Source organism: Pseudophryne corroboree, chromosome 3 (assembly GCF_028390025.1).
Source record: "Pseudophryne corroboree isolate aPseCor3 chromosome 3, aPseCor3.hap2, whole genome shotgun sequence".
NCBI lineage: Eukaryota > Metazoa > Chordata > Amphibia > Anura > Myobatrachidae > Pseudophryne > Pseudophryne corroboree.
The window spans coordinates 95,639,246-95,660,534 of record NC_086446.1 but is presented as its reverse complement, the minus strand read 5'-3'; positions in this window follow the sequence as shown (position 1 = coordinate 95,660,534).

The following is a 21,289-nucleotide window of genomic DNA, read 5'->3' as shown; positions in this document are numbered from 1 at the left end:
AAGTTTTGGCTATGCCCCTGGCTTGTACACTTCAACATCAGTTAATTGATGTTGTATTTCAGCTTTATATGGTTCTACTGTATGTCTTGGAGCACTATCCCTCCTCCCTTGTCTGCTGGTCATATGATTATGTTTTAATCATTACTTAAATTCTTAAGACCCTGATGTCTTCGGAAGAGGTTATAGTATACTTTGGAGGGGGCCAAATTGCATTTCTGTACTGATTCACATAGAAGCCGAGTATGTTTTGATAGATGCATTTGAGGATGGCAGATCAAGGGCCTAATTCAACAAGGAATGCAAAACTGCAAAAATTGCGAAAATACGTTAAATCTGAGACAAAAACTGCATATGCACTACGAAAACTAGGTATGTAGGGGGCGTACTAAAGGACTGGACTCACAAAAAACCATGAGCAGGGGCGTGTTGTATGCAGATATTAGACAGGCGGGGCATACGCATTTTTTGCAACTGAACGCACATTTATGGTGTGCAGTTTCTGAGTGACTACAGGTCTACCTTAAAATCTGCACAAGCTGACCTCAGTTGTAGAATCTTCAATGTATGCTGCAATCATTGCTTCATTACACCCAGCTGAAACAGCTCACACTGCTGACCCCAATTCACTTTATTCAGCTGCATTGAAACTTAACAACATGTAAGGGAGCTTTAAACTATTTAACATATGTATTACTTTAAAACAGAGGTTCTCAAACTCGGTCCTCAGGACCCCACACAGTGCATGTTTTGCAGATAACCCAGCAGGTGCACAGGTGTATTAATTACTCACTGACACATTGTAAAAGGTCCACAAGTGGAACTAATTATTTCACTTGCGATTCTGTGAGGAGATCTGCAAAACATGCACTGTGTGGGGTAATGAGGACCGAGTTTGAGATCCTGTGCTCTAAAATATATGTAATAGGCCCTACACACTGGCCGATTTTTTGAAAGATATGAACGATCTCATTCATAAATGAACGAGAACTCGTTCATATCTTTCAGTGTGGAGGCTCCAGCGATGAACGATGCGTGGTCCCGCGCTCGTTCATCGCTGGTCCCCCGTCGGCTGTGCATGCAGGCCAATATGGACGATCTCGTCCATATTTGCCGGCACTTAAATGGAGCCGCGTCACTGCTCCCCCCCCCCCCCGCCGCCGGGTCGCTCGTCGGCCGTATCCGCCGTCGGCAGCTCGGCGGTGGGTCGGCCAGTGTGTAGGGCCCCTTAGTAGTAACCTAATAATTCTTTAAGTTAATAACAATGCAGGTTTGTCAAGAACACACTTGTTTTCCTACAAACATGTACAATAACATTTACAAGCAAGTTTTTTTTGTTTGTTTGGTAAATGGCTTTTTGTTTAAAAGTGGAGTTTTTTTCTGATTTAAAGCAACAAACAATTATCTTCATAAATCATACCCACATTCATGTGTAAGTTTTTTTTTTTTTCCCCTTGACAAAGAAACATATGTTCAATAACATCACCACAATAATTGTGATTTTGTGGACATTTTAATTATGCACCACTTTTTTTATATTATTTTCACATTAAACAATAACATAAGGAATGTTAATAATAATAAAGAAAAATTAATATGTCATGTATGTAAACTTTCAACATAAAAAACACAATTTTTTTCCTTTTTCCGCTTGCGTTTGTGGATTCACCAGGGGAAGTAGCTCGTCTTGTTGTTGGACGCATCCTGTTAGTAGGCATGGTTTGGCTCAATGTTATGTGTGGCTGATGTTAAATTGTGACATCAGAAACCTTTACGCAAAAAATGTGACTAAGTGTAAGTTTTTTCGCAAAAAATGCGGAATTTTAAATCTCATCGCAAAATTAGCAAATTTGACAAGTCCACCTTTTTTGTAACATTAAATTACTATTGCAGAATTTCCTTTTGGGCATGCTTTCGCAATTTTGCGATTGGTCGCAGTTTTTGCTAATTTGTACTTTTTACGATCCTTACTGAATTAGTCCCCAAATCGGCATTTTATACGTTGTGAGTGACATCTATACAATGGTTTGTCACATGGTGTCTGGACCTCATTTTTTCAAAATTCCTTTAAGCGTAATTTTCTGCCCATCGTGGGGAGATCTTGTTGTCACTGAAATTCATTGTTTATTTGTTGGTATAAACGATAGTCCCCAATTTAGAATTTCTATTTCATCTTTGGTGAGAATCTTAGAGGAAAGGTTGTTTATTAACTGTTCTTTTTTGGATTTGCTTTTGTATTCCCTTTCATTTTGTCTCCACACCAGGTTCTTGAGCTGCTTCTCCACAGATTTTTACCCCTAAAGGAGGTCTCTGTCTGCTACTTGGTTCATACAAGTTGGCTACGGTAAAATCACTGTCACTTTGTGAAGAGGTATGGTCTTTCTTGGTGCGATCTCTCTGCAGGCACCAATTACATTGTCCTGGTCTGTTTGGACCCATCTGGGGTTCTGATCCAGTTAACCATTTGTAGACTTGTTTGTCTTCATAATCAGACTGTACTGTCTGTCGTTTAGATTTTTGAAACTTAATTAGTTCTTTTTTTATATATTTCACATTGATTGTTTAATTTCAACCATTTAGCTGCATATTCTTGTGATGAAAAGATATCATTGTGTTTGTTATAAACTTCTCAGATCTTAGATCTGACGTGAGTTAACTCCTTTCCTGCTTCCTCAATAACCAACATCATGAGGTCTAAGCTGCATTTTGTAGTACTGCTATATAGCATTTGCAGAACTCTGGGTTTTGTCTACCGATGGTTGGGGTATTTCTCACTCTAAACCTTCTTGGTATTAAATTTTGTTGGTAATAATCCGATAGTGTGGAGCAGTTGCGTTAGCCATTGACGTTTTTACATGTACCCATCTCTTTACTGTAAAATAACTGCTACTCCAAATTGGAGCAGATTGCTCTTATGCAGTTATATTGAAGTGATGTGCGGTAATCTAATAATACAAATGTGTTGGTGCCTTGTCCCTTTAGAGAACGCTGAGCAGGTTCCCACAGTAATAGTGCAGAATCAGACTGGCACTCAATATTAAACATTCAACTGCATGGGTGCCATAGCTATTGAGAGAGATACTGTGCATGGAGCTGTGTTTTCTCAGACTGCGGTGCACAGCATCCTTGGGAAACAATGCACAGTATCTATGGCACCCAGGCAGTTGAATGTTACATACTAAGTGCCGGTCCGTTTCTGCACTATATATATATATATATATATATATAGTGGCTAAAGTAAAAAATTAAAGACTAGTAGCCAAGGAGAGCAAAGCGAATCCCAATTTTTTTTAAGTACATCAACAGTAAGAGACTAAAGAAGGAAAGTATAGGCCCTTTAAAGGTCAAGAGGGGAGTCTTAATCAAAAATGATAATGACATGAAAAAAACTTGTTTAGTTTGTTTGCTAACGGTATTTACCAGAGAGGACCAAATGCTGGGTCTAACACAAAATCTCAACAAAGATAATGTCCCACTGCTAAATGCTTATTTGTGTGAGAAGGTAGTCTGTGACCAATTAAAAAAGTTAAAGATTAATAAGTCACCTGGTCCCGATGGAATTCACCCGAAAGCTCTTATGGAGCTGCACGCTGAACTAGCAAGACCTCTAATTTTGATATTCATGGATTCAGATAAATCGGGTATAATAGGGAGCAGCGCATTGTGGTCAATGGATCATTTTCAAATTGGACTAAAGTACTAAGTGGTCTAGAGAGCATGGTGTCAATTTTCGCAGACAATACCAAATTGTGTAAGGTTATAAATACGGAGGGGGATGCTGAGTCTCTTCAGAACGACTTAACTAAACTGGAAACATGGGCAGCAAAATGGAGAATGAGATTCAACACTGACAAGTGTAAGGTAATGCACTGTGGGGGCAAGACCAATAATTACACCTACATACTAAATGGGGTAATATTAGGAGATTCTGTACTGGAAAAAGACTTTTGGTACTGCTGCTTGATTTGTTTCTATGTGAACCCATAAGTAGGAGTGCAGCAAAGAAGGCTAATAAGATATTAGTATGCATAAAATGGGGAATTGATGCAAGGGACAAGAGTATTATACTCCCATTATATAAATCACTAGTGAGGTCACATCTTGAATACTGTGTGCAATTTTGGGCACCATATTACAAAAAGGATATCCTGGAGCTAGAAAAGGATCAGAAGTTGGCGACCAAACTAATCAAGGGCATGGAGACGCTGGAATGCAAGGAAAGGCTTGCAAGGCTAGGCATGTTTACATTGAAAAAGAGGAGACTAAGAGGGGACTTGATCAACATCTACAAATATATAAGGGGTCAATACACAGAGATTGGGAGGGACCTATTTTCTATAAGATCAGCACAGAGAACACGTGGTCACTCGCTTAGGTTAGAGGAGAGGAGTTTCCACACAATGAGGCAAAAAGGTTTTTTCACAGTAAGGACAATACGTGTTTGGAATTCCCTGCCTGAGAGAGTAGTAACTGCAGACTCAGTCAACACCTTTAAGAATGGGTTAGATAAATTCCTATTGGATAAAGATATTCAGGGTTATGGTGCGTAGGCATGCATTATAGTTAAATTAACTAGTCCTAACATAAAAATAACTAGTCCTATAATAAGACTGCATAGGAGACTACAAATAGGTTGAACTCGATGGACAATTGTCTTTTTTCAACCATAGTTACTATATATAGAATGCACTAATATATTAGAATGCACACACCTTTTAAAGCAACAATCCTGTGGGTTCCCGGTCAAAAATTCAATTAGTGATAGCCATATACATAGACAAACAGCTTATGTACAGGAACCATAACACCACCTCTTTAGAGTAGCTCAAAACATTTAATCTTAGTGCAGCAGCAGCAAAACTTCAATCCAGAAGCATGGTGTACTTATCAAACATGCACTGATAAAGCATGGACAGTATCATCATAATTCCAGCAGTCCCTACAGCTGTGCATAACCACCAGTGACCGCTCCAGAGGAGGGGCTGCAGTGCAGTCCAAAATATAAATAGGGTAGCCACACCAACTGTCAAACCAAACGGACTCACTGGCAGTTGGAGTGGCTCCCCTATTTCAATTTTGGACAGTGCTCGAGCCCCACTGCTGGAGCCATCACTGATAACCACCATCCTCAAGGGTCAGCCAGAACCAATGAACACCACACTGCATAAGGGGGAGGAAACAAAGGTTCCAGCATACTGGGAGTGACATCACAGCACCTAACTACAGAAACCCAAGTACACAAACCCCGCACAGGGGAAGAAACCAAGGTTCCGAGGTGCTGGAAATGCCACTGTGGCACCGAAGAACTCACAGAATTAGATCATAATTTAAAATAAAAACAAAGAAATAGCAACAAAAACAAAAAAATAGAATGTTATATATATATATATATATATATATATATATATATATATATAGCATTCCAATTCAGCCGGCACTCCTTGCTTAAACCCAGCTGATCCCGGTGTCCAGTGCAAAAACAAGCTGAATGTTTCACAGGGGGGTACTTTAAAATCTCTACATCCAGCCATGTCTTGTACCTCTGGTGATTCTGATGTGAGCTCCATTATTGTCACACTAAAACAAGATGATGTATGCACTGCTATGGATACCAATTCCACACACTGTCACAGAATTTGTTTTAGCATAATCCCAGTCTCATACAGGTAATATTGACATCCAACCTCTGATGAATAGCTGTGGTGCCATGCAATTTATGTAAAAAGTCCAGAGACCCTCACACCATGTAGCATTCCAATTCAGCCGGCACTCCTTGCTTAAACCCAGCTGATCCCGGTGTCCAGTGCAAAAACATCCATCTACTTCCTACTATTATGTCAGTCAGACCTCTCGGAAATTCCTGGAGCGAATGGCCTTACATAGGTCGGCAATCCATCTGTCATCTGAGGGTAAAGCTGTGGATCAGCCGGTAGCCCACCATTTTAGAATGATGGGTCACACTTTATCAGATCTAAAGTATTTTATGATCGATCATGTTGTGGATTCCCCCCGTGGGGGTGATCGGATTAAAGCTTTATGCCTAATGGAGTCTAGATGGATTATCCGCCTGGGCACTATGGCTCCAGATGGATTAAATGACAAAAATAACTGGAACAGTTTAATGTAGTAGGACACAAGGTATCTGAGGCGGGTTAAATCGTGGTCTCTGGGAATCAGACTAGTGGTTAACAATAAAGGGTCTGTAATATCAAGTTAATCTAGTGATAGGGATATGTCGCTAATACATTGCTTGCTTATGTAGTAGATATTCAGTGAGAACAAATCTCCTATGGATGAAATTCTTATGTGCTGTCAGTATATGATTTACTTATGTATTGTTTTGTTTTCCCCTGCAGCTCCTGCCATGGACGGCGCCATTTGATAACACAGGGGCCGGGCTTGCTGTACTGCACCGCAAGATGGCGGTTGCCTAGCAACTTCCGCCTGCGCTATCCGGAAGCAAGATGCCGGCGGGGAATCAACGGCTGCAGCTGTGGACGTGGACGCTGGCGGGAGGAGACTCTCGGTAACAGGTATATAAATGTTTTATGTGTGTTTGTCTTGTGAGTATTGGTGTATCCTGACGAAGGGGCTGAGGCCTTGAAACATGTTGATGTAGACACCGTCATTATAAGGTGTTAGTAACGAATCCCTGGAGTGCCGTGCTTGTTGTGGAAGTATATATATATATATATATATATAAAATGATTGAGCTAGAGGCGGCTATGCTGGGCACTGCAATGAGTCAGCCAGGCTCGGCAATGTCCAGCCCCTCACAATGCACAAAATTAATAAGTGATGAATAACAAATACATCCATATTATTCATATTCCAAGTAATAAACATACAAATTTACAATCCTCAATATGATTATGCTGGGACCCCAATCATAAGAAAGTGTGCTGGTAGTAAATTACTGTAAAAGATATATCAACCATAATTATATGCATGTATAACCAAAACAAGGGCACAGAGTATGAGTAAGTCCAAAGCTCATCAGCCTACCCAACGCAGCCATAGTGTGTAGCATGTCACAACTGAGGGTTTTGGCTGACAGGAGAAAGCCTCAGTTGTAGGGGCTGAGAGGAACTTAAACCGGGGAGGTTTAATCAGACCCCTGGACATGTAAGTGTTAAAAGGAAACCCGAAGGTGTGACCATGACAACCAGGTAAAAGTCAAAATAAAAGTTTATTAACAGACTCCGTGTAAACAAACAGCATTCAAGGTTAATAATGGCAATGATAAATAATATGATTCCTGGAACACTCTGACCATGAAATGGTTTCACAGGACACTGGTAGGTTAAGAACAGCTGTTACAGTCCTTAGATGGAATAACCTTACCAGGCCTGGCTGTAGTAGTGAAGATATCCAAGGAACATGCCAGTAGATGGAACAGATGAAGCTGGTAACTTGAATCAGCTGTTGTATTTGCTGGATGGAACCAGTCAGGTGGTAAAACACGGAGTGGATGCGGAATGGGATCAGCCAGATGATAAAGTCACTGAATGAATGCTGGGTAGAACCAGCCAGGTGATGAAACACGGAGTGAATATAGTAAGATGCTAGGGAGCGTGGAAACAGGAGTTGAAGGATGATTACCGGTGGTAGTGGATACTGCTGGAAGCAGATGAAATAGCTGGAAGCTGGAAACTGGATCAGCCACGGAGGACTGAAGAGTCAGGCTGCACCGCAGGATGGTAGGCAGTTGCGGGTCTCTTTGGTGGATGCTGGAGACAGGAGCTGGAACCTGGAAACACAACCACAGGAGAGAGACTGGAACAAGGTATGACAAACAAAGCACTGACCATTTCCTGGCCCAGGCACAGGATACTTATACCTGCAGCCATGCAGGTATTGGCTGGGCAATTATGCAGATTTCCAGGCAGTGGATTGGAGGAACTGAAGCATGTGATTAGATCCAACATGGCTGCGCCCATGTTAGAACTTGGAGGGAAACTAGCTTGGGAAACCATGTGGAAACATAACTGTAATGGCGGCGCCGGCCACAGAGGACAGGAGATGCCAGACTGACCGATGTATGCTGAGACTCGTGGATGACAGCGGAGGCCGCGGCAGGCATGGAACACCACACTGACAACCTGCACATAACACAAGAGCGGCGGCGGAGGCCGCGGAGGACAGGAGACGCCATGCAGGATTCAAACATGGCGCCGCTGTGACAGCGTCTCAGCGTGACAGGAGGGATATGCAGTATGTGGACACAGATGAGATCCGGCCTTGGAACGCTGAGCCAGCTTCAGGAGACATCTGAAAGGCAAGTAATGGCGTCCAGATACCCGGATCGTGACAGCACCCCCTCCTTTAGGAGTGGCCCCAGGACACTTCTTAGGTTTTAAAGGAAACTTCGAGTGGAAATTCCGGACCAAGGCAGGAGCATGGACATCAGACGCATTGGTCCAAGAGCGTTCTTCAGGACCATAGCCCTTCCAGTCAATAAGATACTGCAACTGTAAAGTTGAGAACAGGAGCGCTTAAGAAAAAAATTGAATGAAATAAAATAGAATAAAATGAAACTAAATAAAAAAGATTGCAAACACCTGTGAATAAAAGAAAGTGGTTAATTAGTAATGTTTACAGCACTTCTGTGCTGATGTGAAAGTCCTGTGCGTGAGTTCTCTTGTGGACACCGGAGCTATGATCCGTGCTGCGGCTGCAGTGGGGAAACCTGACTAGCTGTCTTTCCCTTAATCTGCCTACCTGTAGTCACGTCCGTCCTTAGTTCTCACATGTGGAAAGTCCAGGAACAGAGCATTTTCTCCCTCATGGAGAGGGTCAGCTGTTTTTAAACCAATTAAGCCTTCTCCAATCAAGCACATCAATCAATAAAGCTGTATAAAAAAGGAAGCATTGGGAAGTGCATCTATTATCCATGATTAAGGACAGGCAAGTCCGAAACGCGTTGATGAGGAGTTACGAGTGAAAGCCTTACGTCATCCCGCCTGCGCCACACGGGTGTGGAAACGGCAGTGCAGAAGACGGCATCGAGGACGGGGGAGCAGATCACGATCCACATGTGAGAACTAAGGACGGACGTGACTACAGGTAGGCAGATTAAGGGAAAGACAGCTAGTCAGGTTTCCCCACTGCAGCCGCAGCACGGATCATAGCTCCGGTGTCCACAAGAGAACTCACGCACAGGACTTTCACATCAGCACAGAAGTGCTGTAAACATTACTAATTAACCACTTTCTTTTATTCACAGGTGTTTGCAATCTTTTTTATTTAGTTTCATTTTATTCTATTTTATTTCATTCAATTTTTTTCTTAAGCGCTCCTGTTCTCAACTTTATATTGTCATCATCAATTTAAAGGAGCAGCTCAACATTATATAGCGCGGGTCATTTATCACATTTAAGATACTGCAACTGACTGTAACGAAAACGTGAGTCCAGAATCTTGGCCACCTCATACTCGACTCCCCATTGAGTCTGAACTTTAGGAGCTGGAGGAAGTGCAGAATGAAACCGATACAGGATCAGCGGTTTCAACAGGGAAACATGGAATGTCCTGGGTATTTTCAAGAAGGGAGGTAACTGTAGTCTGTAAGCAACAGGATTGATGACTTGTTCAATTTTAAAAGGACCGATGTAACAAGGAGCAAATTTCATGCTGGGAACTCTCAACCTCAAATTCTTCGTGGACAACCATACTTTATCACCCACCTTGAGAGCCGGAACCGCTCTACGCTTCCTATCAGCAAACTTCTTGTACCTAAATGAGGCTTTAAGCAGGGCTGCGCGGACATTCTTCCAGTTGTTTGAAAACTGACGCAAGGTGACATCCACTGCTGGAACAGAAGTAGCTGGAAGCGGTTGGAATTCTGGAACCTTAGGGTGAAATCCATAGTTGATGAAGAATGGTGTTGAGGAGGATGAGGAATGGTATTGATTGTTGTGGCTAAACTCGGCCCAGGGAAGGAGTTGAACCCAGTCATCTTGGGAGGAAGACACGTAAATGCGGAGGAAGGCCTCCAAGTCCTGATTCACCCTCTCGGTTTGACCATTGGTCTGAGGATGGTAAGCTGTAGAAAACTTTAACTTGACTTGGAGGGCTTGACATAAACTTCGCCAAAATTTGGCTACAAATTGTACTCCACGATCGGAAATGATCTCTTCAGGGAGACCGTGAAGTCGAAAGATCTCTTGGATAAACGCTTGAGCCAACTTGGAAGCTGACGGAAGACCGGTGAGGGGTATGAAATGTGCCATCTTGGTGAACCGGTCAACTACCACTCAGATGGTATTAAACTTGTTGCATATAGGCAGATCTGTAACAAAATCCATCGACAAATGAGTCCACGGTCGACTGGGAACAGATAATGGAACCAGTTGCCCCGCAGGAGACTGGCGGGGAACTTTGTGTTGGGCACACTTTGGGCAAGAGGCAATAAACTCCATGACGTCCTTCTTCAGAGTTGGCCACCAGTAGGACCTAGAGATAAACTCGAGGGTTTTCTGAATGCCTGTATGTCCGGCAAAACGGGAAGCATGGGCCCAATGCATGAGCTTCTTCCTCAACACCGGCTTCACAAAACTTTTCTTTGGTGGGGGCGTAGAGTCCATCCCTACCATGGAGAATGCCAACGGATTAATAATAGGATGCTTATCTGAAGACTCTGACTCGTTTTCTTGATCCCAAGAGCGGGAAAGGGCATCGGCCTTGCGATTCTGAGAGCCCGGACAGAACTGGAGTTTAAAGTCGAACCTGGAAAAGAAAAGTGCCCATCTGGCCTGACGAGGGTTAAGACATTGTGCGCCTTTCAGGTATAAAAGATTCTTGTGGTCGGTAAGTATCGTGATTGAATGAGAAGCTCCCTCCAACAGATATCTCCACTCCTCAAGAGCGAGCTTGATGGCTAGCAACTCCTGGTCGCCAATGGCATAGTTGCGCTCAGCTGGGGAGAACTTCCGGGAGAAGAAACTGCAAGGATGTAGATGGCCATCTTTAGCCCTCTGGGATAACACCGCTCCTACTCCAACGGAGGAGGCATCCACCTCTACGATGAAAGGAGAGTCGGTTTCGGGCTGTTTCAGAACTGGTGCAGAGATGAAACATTGTTTTAGAAGATGAAAAGCTTGCGTAGCTTCTTCAGACCACTTGTACAGGTTAGCACCCTTCTTGGTTAATGCAGTGATAGGCGCCACAATGGTGGAAAAGTCTCGTATGAACTTTCTGTAATAATTGGCGAACCCTAAGAACCTCTGGACCCCTTTGAGGGTTAAGGGTATCGGCCAATTCTGGATTGCTTGTAGTTTCTCAGGATCCATCTCTAGTCCGGAACCGGACACAATGTAACCTAGAAACGGAATGGATTTAACTTCAAAGACACATTTCTCCAATTTGCAATAGAGATGATTGACACGGAGACGGGACAGAACCTCCTTTACCCAGAAATGATGTTCCTCTAGATTATTGGCAAAGATGAGGATATCATCTAGATAAACCACGACATGGCGGTATAAGATGTCTCTGAAGATCTCATTCACGAAATGCTGGAAGACAGCTCGAGCGTTGCTCAATCCGAAGGGCATGACGAGGTACTCATAATGTCCATCACGGGTGTTAAAGGCGGTCTTCCACTCGTCACCCTCACGGATCCGGATGAGGTTGTAGGCACCCCTCAAATCCAACTTTGTAAAGATGGTTGCTCCGCTGACTCTATCGAAGAGCTCTGTAATCAAAGGTAAAGTATACCGGTTCTTGACGGTAATGTCGTTCAGACCTCTGTAATCGATGCACGGTCGCAGACCACCGTCTTTCTTCTTAACGAAGAAGAAGCCTGCGCCAGCTGGAGAAGAAGAAGGTCGGATAAAACCCTTCGCCAGGTTCTCTTTGATGTACTCCTCCATGGAGTGCGTCTCAGGCAGAGACAACGGATAAGTTCGGCCTCGAGGTGGAACCTTGCCAGGAATGAGATCAATTGGGCAGTCCCATTCTCTATGAGGAGGAAGGATATCAGCAGAAGCTTTACTGAACACGTCCGTGTAGTCTTGATATGGAGGAGGTGGAACATCTGACGACCTGGGAAGAGAAGAACAAACAGGAAGCTCTTTGGACAAACAGGTCTCAGCACAGGAGGGACCCCATGCTAGTATCTGCGTAGTCATCCAGTCAATTGATGGATTGTGGAGACAGAGCCATGGAAGGCCCAAAACCACTGGATGTGTGGCTCTTGGAATCACTAGGAAGGAAATAAATTCTGCATGAAGAACTCCCACTTTCAGACGAACTGGTAGAGTCCTTAGAGAAATAACTGCGTCAAAAATCTTGCTGCCATCTACTGCAGTTAAGGAGATGGACGAGGGAAGTCTCTCGGTGGATAGGGACCACCGTTTAACATAAGCTTCGGTTATGAAATTCCCAGCTGCTCCGGAATCAAGGAGGGCAATGACGTTCCTGTAACGTTGAGCAATTTGAAGCGAGACTGGGAGATTACAATCATGAGGAGATGAAGAGGAGATCATTACTCCTAGCCGGCCCTCTCCTTGGCGAGCTAGGATTTGGAGTTTCCCGGACATTTGGGACAGGCATTGATAATGTGAGACGGAGCTGCACAATAGAGACAGAGAGACGTCTTCGGCGCTCAGCGGGAGATAGACGGGAACGGCCAATTTGCATGGGCTCATCCTTGGATGGATACGGTTGACGAGGAGGAGGAGCAGAAGATTTTGGAGCAGACAATCTTCATCGCTCGGTTGCTCTCTCTCTGAAACGTAAATCAACCTTCGTGCAAAGAGAAATTAGCTCATCCAACTTAGAAGGCAAGTCTCTGGTAGCTATCTCATCCTTGATGCGTTCTGGTAAGCCATGCCAGAATGCAGCATACAGAGCCTCGTCGTTCCATGCTAGTTCGGATGCCAGGATTTTGAACTGTATGAGATACTGTCCCACAGTACGTGTTCCCTGGCGTAAACGGAGAATCTCAGATGAAGCAGAGGTTACCCGGCCTGGCTCGTCGAAGATGTGCCTGAAAGTTGCCACAAAGTCCGTATAGGAGGACAGCAGGGGATTAGACTTCTCCCATAAAGGTGATGCCCAGTCAAGGGCTGAGCCACTGAGAAGGGAAATGATATAGGCAATTTTAGTACGGTCACTGGGGAAATTGCCAGGCTGAAGCTCAAAGTGGATTTCGCATTGGTTAAGAAATCCCCTGCAGAACCTTGGAGATCCGTCAAATTTTGCTGGCGTTGGAAGATGAAGATGTGGAATGGAAATGGGTAAGGTGGGTGGGGTTTCAGTTGGTGTCACTGTTGTGGACGCACCGGACGTGCCAGGTCCATGGAGGGTCGTTTGAATCCCATCCAGCCACGTAGAGAGATCCTGGAGACAGCGGATGATGTGGCCTTGTGCAGCCTCCTGATGTTCGAGTCTGGCTGCCAGTTCTTGCATCGGCCTGGCCGCTTGATCCTGGTCTCCGGCTGGATTCATCTGGTCAGTGCTTACTGTCACAACTGAGGGTTTTGGCTGACAGGAGAAAGCCTCAGTTGTAGGGGCTGAGAGGAACTTAAACCGGGGAGATTTAATCAGACCCCTGGACATGTAAGTGTTAAAAGGAAACCCGAAGGTGTGACCATGACAACCAGGTAAAAGTCAAAATAAAAGTTTATTAACAGACTCCGTGTAAACAAACAGCATTCAAGGTTAATAATGGCAATGATAAATAATATGATTCCTGGAACACTCTGACCATGAAATGGTTTCACAGGACACTGGTAGGTTAAGAACAGCTGTTACAGTCCTTAGATGGAATAACCTTACCAGGCCTGGCTGTAGTAGTGAAGATATCCAAGGAACATGCCAGTAGATAGAACAGATGAAGCTGGTAACTTGAATCAGCTGTTGTATTTGCTGGATGGAACAGGTCAGGTGGTAAAACACGGAGTGGATGCGGAATGGGATCAGCCAGATGATAAAGTCACTGAATGAATGCTGGGTAGAACCAGCCAGGTGATGAAACACGGAGCGAATATAGTAAGATGCTAGGGAGCATGGAAACAGAGGAGTTGAAGGATGATTACCTGTGGTAGTGGATACTGCTGGAAGCAGATGAAATAGCTGGAAGCTGGAAACTGGATCAGCCACGGAGGACTGCAGAGTCAGGCTGCACCGCAGGATGGTAGGCGGGTGCGGGTCTCTTTGGTGGATGCTGGAGACAGGAGCTGGAACCTGGAAACACAACCACAGGAGAGAGACTGGAACAAGGTATGACAAACAAAGCACTGACCATTTCCTGGCCCAGGCACAGGATACTTATACCTGCAGCCATGCAGGTATTGGCTGGGCAATTATGCAGATTTCCAGGCAGTGGATTGGAGGAACTGAAGCATGTGATTAGATCCAACATGGCTGCGCCCATGTTAGAACTTGGAGGGAAACTAGCTTGGGAAACCATGTGGAAACATAACTGTAATGGCGGCGCCGGCCACAGAGGACAGGAAACGCCAGACTGACAGATGTATGCTGAGACTCGTGGATGACAGCGGAGGCCGCAGCAGGCATGGAACACCACACTGACAACCTGCACATAACACAAGAGCGGTGGCGGAGGCCGCGGAGGACAGGAGACGCCATGCAGGATTCAAACATGGCGCCGCTGTGACAGCGTCTCTCAGCGTGACAGGAGGGATATGCAGTATGTGGACACAGATGAGATCCGGCCTTGGAACGCTGAGCCAGCTTCAGGAGACATCTGAAAGGCAAGTAATGGCGTCCAGATACCCGGATCGTGACATAGCATAGATTACAAGTACATAAAGTAGATCAATATAAAGATCTTCATCCAGAGTCTTGGGTAACTGGAGATAAAAAATTACAGGGTTAATCCACTTTATTATTCCAAATGGACCGATAAACTTTGGTCCTAACTTCTGAGAAGACTGGTGGCGCTTGATGTTCTGGGAAGACAGCCATACCAAGTCCTCTACTTTTAAATGTGCATGGATTTTGATGCCTATCGGCAGACATAAGTGGAGAGAGGCTTTAGTGAGAGCATGATGTACCTTTTTCCAAATCACCCAGAGATGAGAAACAACACCAGAAGTGGAACAATCTCCTTAAACTGGTTCAAAGGCATTTGCTCTAGGATGATATCAATAAACACAGACAAAAGGCGAATTCAAAGTAGAAGAATGACAGGAGTTGTTGTAGGCAAAGTCCGCTAAAGGCAGATATTCAACCCAACATTTGGAGACGTAGCAGTAGAGATATTGCTCCAAGGACTGATTGACATGTTCAGTCTGCACATTTGATTGTACAGGTAACCAGAGGAATGATAGAAATTGATACCCAACTTGGCACAGAATGACTTCCAGAATTAGGCGATGAACTGAGTACCTCTATCAGAAACAATGTCCTGGGGCAGGCCATGCAATTTAAAAATGTTCTCAATAAATAATGTCACCAGATCCCTGGCACAGGGCAGCTTGGGCAAAGGAACAGTGAGACATTTTGCTAAAATGGTCCACTACCACCCAAATAGTATTGCACTTGGAAGACAATGGAAAGTCCATGATAAAATCCATGGAGATATGAGTCCATAGTTTGGAGGGCACAAGAAATGGTAGCAATTGACCAGCAGTTGAATTTCTAGGAGTCTTGTTCCTGGCACAGAACTGTCATGACTGTGTAAAGTCCTGAACATCTTTGTAAAATAGAAAGCCACCAGACAGAGCGAGATAACAGTTCAAGAGTTCTAGAGACACCTGGATGTCCAGCAAGTTTATTAGTGTGGAAGTCAGTGAGAACTGCCACTCTGAGTCTTTCTGGAAAAAAGATAAGATATACAGGTGTTTCTGGTGGTGCTTGACTCTGTAAGGACTGAATCTGAAGTGCCAAATCATGAAAAAGGGTGTTGTAGCTGCACACTTAAAATTCCTGTAATAAAACTGAGGTATTACTCAAAACTTGAAGAAAAGACCTCTATAATAATATATATTAAATCTTAACAACATTGGGGGTGCTACCAATTATAGCAGGTAACATATTCGGAACAAAGAAAGAGCAGTATTTTTCGATGCACAAAAAAGGAGATTTTGAAAAATTAACTTTCAATTTTGTTCACATTAACATATACATGTTGATCATCGACCATAGTGAAACATAGAGATTAAAATGAAAAAGACAAAACATACATTAATGTGCAATGAAAAATAATAAATGTGTCAATAAGGAGTGATATTTCTCCCTCAAACGCCTTCTGACACCAGAAGTTTACAGATTATGGGTCACCTACTGTATATGTGTTTGATATTCATAAAATATTCCCTAGAAGGAAGATCTCTTCATATTTATGGGTTGTTAACACAAACTAGGGTGCCCAGATACTTCATTCAGTGTGATAGTGAGGGAGAATGTACTTCTATCAGTACTCCACTTTTATGTCAAAGCAGTCACGTACAGTATTAGACAAATCAAATATGCATCACATTAAAGATATCCATATATCTCCTTCTATCTAAATACGGACTTTACTGATTAATCATAGTGTACATTGTAATATGTCACCATTAATATTTGTTATTTTGATAAAAAGACACAAGGAAGATAGTAGGTACATCAATTATAGCATTGATGCATCATTAGCTTAAGGTGTCTTTGGAGCACAGTGAAGACTAGAAATCACTTTATATAGGCAGCTATTATATGCTGTTTAAGTCAGCACTGTGTCCTTTTCACAATAAAAAATACATTGATCTCAGATTTAAATGTGCAATATACTCATATGCGGGATCCGGTCTCTCGGTCAACAGTAACTAGGTTGACACTGTCTAGGTTGACCACTATTGGTCGACAGTAACTAGGTCGACAGGGTCTCTAAATGATTACTACAGCGCTCCAATGTTACAACTTCCCCACATGTGGCACCACAGAGGTAAGCTCAAACAGTACCATCTCAAATAGCACCAAACATATAATGAACATTAAACTTACACGAATATACATGCAAAAAAACAAATGAAAAAATGTTTTTGTGCTAGTTTTTATGGCTAGCTACTAATTAACTAGTGGTCATCAGGTAGATATGGAGAACGAGCCATAGGTCGACAGCCCTGGAAAAACATTAAAGATTTTTTTTTATTCTTTTTGAGAGAAATACTGAGCAAATTTTGTTCATTAGGTCCGTTAGGTGACAATGTGACCAGATAATGTATCCAGTAGGCCTCACGTTTGAGAAGGCAAATCCCTCTGTCGCCTCCCCTGGTTAGAGGAGGTATCCAATCATCATGCACCTCAATGTAGACAGCTGATGTTTCATTTGTAGGAAGTGCATCGCTACAGGTTTGTCGGTTTTACCGCTTGCAAACGCCAGGTGTATAGAGGCTCTATGTTGATTCATACGCTCCCTGAAGGTATGGGTGGTTTTGCCCACATACATTTTTCCACATGGGCACATTAGAAAGTAAACTACATGATCCAGTAAGCAGGTTAGATGGTGTTGGAGAAAGATCTTGTTCCCATATAAAGGGTGACAAAAAAATTGCCCGGTGATTAATGACCTACATGTAGTACATTGCAAACATTTAAAGCACCCATTATGCTTATTCAGCCATGTCTGCTTTACAGGAGCAGTAGGTTTCATAGTAGGTCTCAGCAACATGTCCTTCAAATTATGACCACGCCGGACACTCAGTAGCGGTGGCCTGGGACTGACCTTCTTAAATTTAGGATCAGAGCTGATAATCAGCCAATTCCTTTTAATTGACCTTTCCACATTGCGCAAGTTAGTATTACAGCTGGTTTTGAAAATGAGCCGATTAGATCCCAGAACACTCTCACGCTTTGGAGTCTCATTACAATGTAGCTGGTAAGCCTTCTTCATACATCGATTGACATCTGAACCGCTATAGCCACGTTCAAGAAAATATTGTTTGCATTCCTCTAACTGAGCAGCTGCATTAGCAGAATTTTAATTGTTTCGTAGCACCCTTTAAAACTGAGACACCGGTAGATTTGATTTCAATATATCAGAATGATGGCTTGTTGCCCATAACAAGGTGTTTCTGTCAGTCTCTTTGCGAAAAAGTGTATATTCCAGACAAGGTGGGACACTGTACAGCGTAAGGTCAAGAAAATTAATGGACTCAACATTAGCCATGGCTGTCAGATTCACAGTTGTAAGTTGTTTGTCCTTGGATAAGTCTGCAGTAGCATTCCTGATTGATCCCATGTGTTCAAGGATTCTAGTCTTCAATTTTCTTGTGGTCATCCCCACATATCTCAGATTGCAGATACAGGTGATACAGTATACAACTCCCTGGGTGTTACAATAAAAAAAGTTTGATAGTTATTACCTTTCCCAATTTATCTGTTACCTGATTGGTTTTAAGGATGTGAGGACATGCCTTACAATGACCACAGGGAAAAGAGCCTGTTAGGCTCACAGATTTCTTTAGTTCTATGATGAAGTGAATTTGTATCAGAAGATCCTTCATATTTCTAGACCTTTGCCAGCTGATCTGAAGTTTGTCATCCAGCAGAGGAGAGAGAACCGGATCCAGAAGTAATATGTTTCTGGATTGCGTCTTTCAGAGATCGCCATTCAGGGCAAAATGTACCTATAAATCTGATCTTGGTATTGTCATCTTTGATTTTCAATTGGTCCTGGAAGATCAAAGGTTCCCTGTTCATTTTTTAAACTGACTGTTGTGCTCGTTTTAAAGAGCGATTGCTGTACCCACATGCTGCTAGACGTTGGGTCAATTCCTTACTCTTTTGTACAAATATTTTATCTTCAGTACAATTTCATCTGAGCCTAAGGAATTCCCCTTTGGGGATGTTCTCAATTGTTGGAGGGAAGTGAGAGCAACCAACAGCATTCTTCTGCAAACCAGCTGTTTCCTTTCTAAAAAGTTCTGTAGCCAAGGAGCCTTCCTGGGTCATATAGATGCTCAGATCCAAGAAGGATACTCTTTCCGTACTGATGGTATGCGTTAGTTGAATATTAAGGTCATTGGAATTGAGTATATCAATAAACTTAAGCAGCTGTTGTTCTTCACCATCCCAAATTACGAAGATATCATCGATATACCTTAGCCAAATCAAAATATGTTGAGTGTAATCCTGATTATGCTCATTGAAGACTGTCAGCTGTTCCCACCACCCTAGGAATAAATTGGCATATATGGGGGCACATGAAGCCCCCATAGCTGTCCTCCTGATCTGGTGAAAGAATTGGTCATCAAAGGTAAAAAAGTTATATTAAGTACAAAATTTAGCATCTCACACAGAAAGTCATTAAACTCATTACTCTCCTCCATATTTAGGAAGTATCTTGTTGCCTCTACACCTTGTGAATGGTTGATACTTGTGTAGAGAGCCTCTACATCCAATGTGACTAATAGGCATCCTTTTCCTTAGTAAGTTAGATGTGTCTCTCAGGTATGAGGGTAAGGAAAGCACGTGATCTCTAAGATGTAAATCCAGAAATCTACTGGGTTGTTCCAGTGATCCCCCATTGCCAGAGACAATGGGTCTACCAGGAGGTTTGTCAATGTTCTTGTGAATTATAGGTAATAGATAAAAAGTAGGGACCCTTAGGTTCGAGACTGTAAGGTACTTGGATTCTTGCTGGGTAATGACTCCCATGGTGAATGCCTCTTCTACCAGCCGAGTGTACTCCTTATGGAATTTGGGCAAAGGATTCAGTGGTAGTTTACGATAGCAAGTAGTATTGAGGAGTTGTCTTTGGGCTTCCTCAATGTACATATTGATTGGCCAGAGAACAATATTGCCCCCTTTGTCTGATGGTTTGATGATTGTGTTGTTCCATGATCTGATATCCTTTAGAGGCTGCCTTTCTCTAAAACTCAAGTTCTTGGTTAGGCAGCGATTTTTGGTTTTATTATAAATCTCATCAAACTCTTTGGATACCATATCTAGGAATATTTTGATTTCTGGGTGATTGGTATCCAGTGGAAAGAAGGTTGGTTTTGTCTTACAACGAGGTCTTCTTTTCTGTTGAGGAGTCACGTTAGATGATGATGATTCCATGCGTAACTCTTCAAGTGATTGTAAAGCTGTCAGTTCTTCCTCAGTGAGGGAGGAGGCGGATCCTGATTATTCGTCCATATCTATGTTTGTATTCACTGTTTCCTCGTTACTTAAGGTTGATGATTTGGCCTCAGGTCTTTTTCACAAGTACATTTATTGAATGAAGTGGTAGGTGAAAATGAAAGTCCTTTGCTGAGAACCTCTTGTTGTTCTTCTTCCGTTAAAATCCTGTTGGTGAGATTGATTATTTGTAGATTGTTATTAGTCATAATTTCCTGTTCTTGCGTATGGGATATTGGGAGGTTCGTGGGGTATCCCAATTTCTGTTGTTTCTTGTGATGTTTCGTCCTCCCTCTTAACTTTCTCTTATTCTGTTCCTTCCTAGTGTGCGATGACCTCTCCCTAAAAAAGAAGAAAAATCCTGAGTGTTCTCTCATACGTACCCGTGGGGTAGCCCATCTAGTTGTTCAGTCGAGGAGTCCTCACTGTAGGAGGATTCAATTTCCAAGGAACTGATTTCTTCTTGAGGTGGAATTACATTCCTGTCACATGTTGAGTAGGAATTACAGTTGAAGATGTTACCCTGGGTGAAGTCCTTCTTGTCCCTATAGAATTTGTTCCATTTGCGGTCTATTATAGTAGTTTCGTACGACTCTTAGACCCGTATTTTGTCTGCTCTTAATTTTGATTTGTACCCTCAAAATTCTTATTCTAATCGCCCATATTTGTGATATAATGTCGGATACGATTAGTACTCTCCAGTCTTCTACCAGCAGCATAGAACTAATCTTTGCTGTGTTTATTTTGAAAAACAATTATTGCAGAGGTAGAATCTTATTTAGCTGTGATACCCTCCCTTGTAACTCATTATAGGTATCTAAGGAGCCTGAAATCCTAGCCTCCAAGTATATATTTTAATATGGACTGTGATTTAAATTTAACTGTTATGCACCAATCATTCTATAGCGTACTTTTGAGTGTCAATAATTCTGTTTTCTTTCCTCTTATTATTTTTTCATGCACATGCTGTAACGATCCGTTACTTAATAACAGCTTTTTGAAGTATTGCCATCTGGACAACTATCTAACAAGCAGCACAAACTAAACATGACTGTTTCCTGTGAGCTGTGTGTGTCACACACATTGACTGCTCAGCAGCACATCACATTCAGATTCACCAATCAAGCAATTGATACGACACCGGCAGGAGTTAAAAACCTCTTTGCAGTACGGAGCGGATAGAAAGTGAGCAAGCCCGGGACACGGGTGAAACGCACCT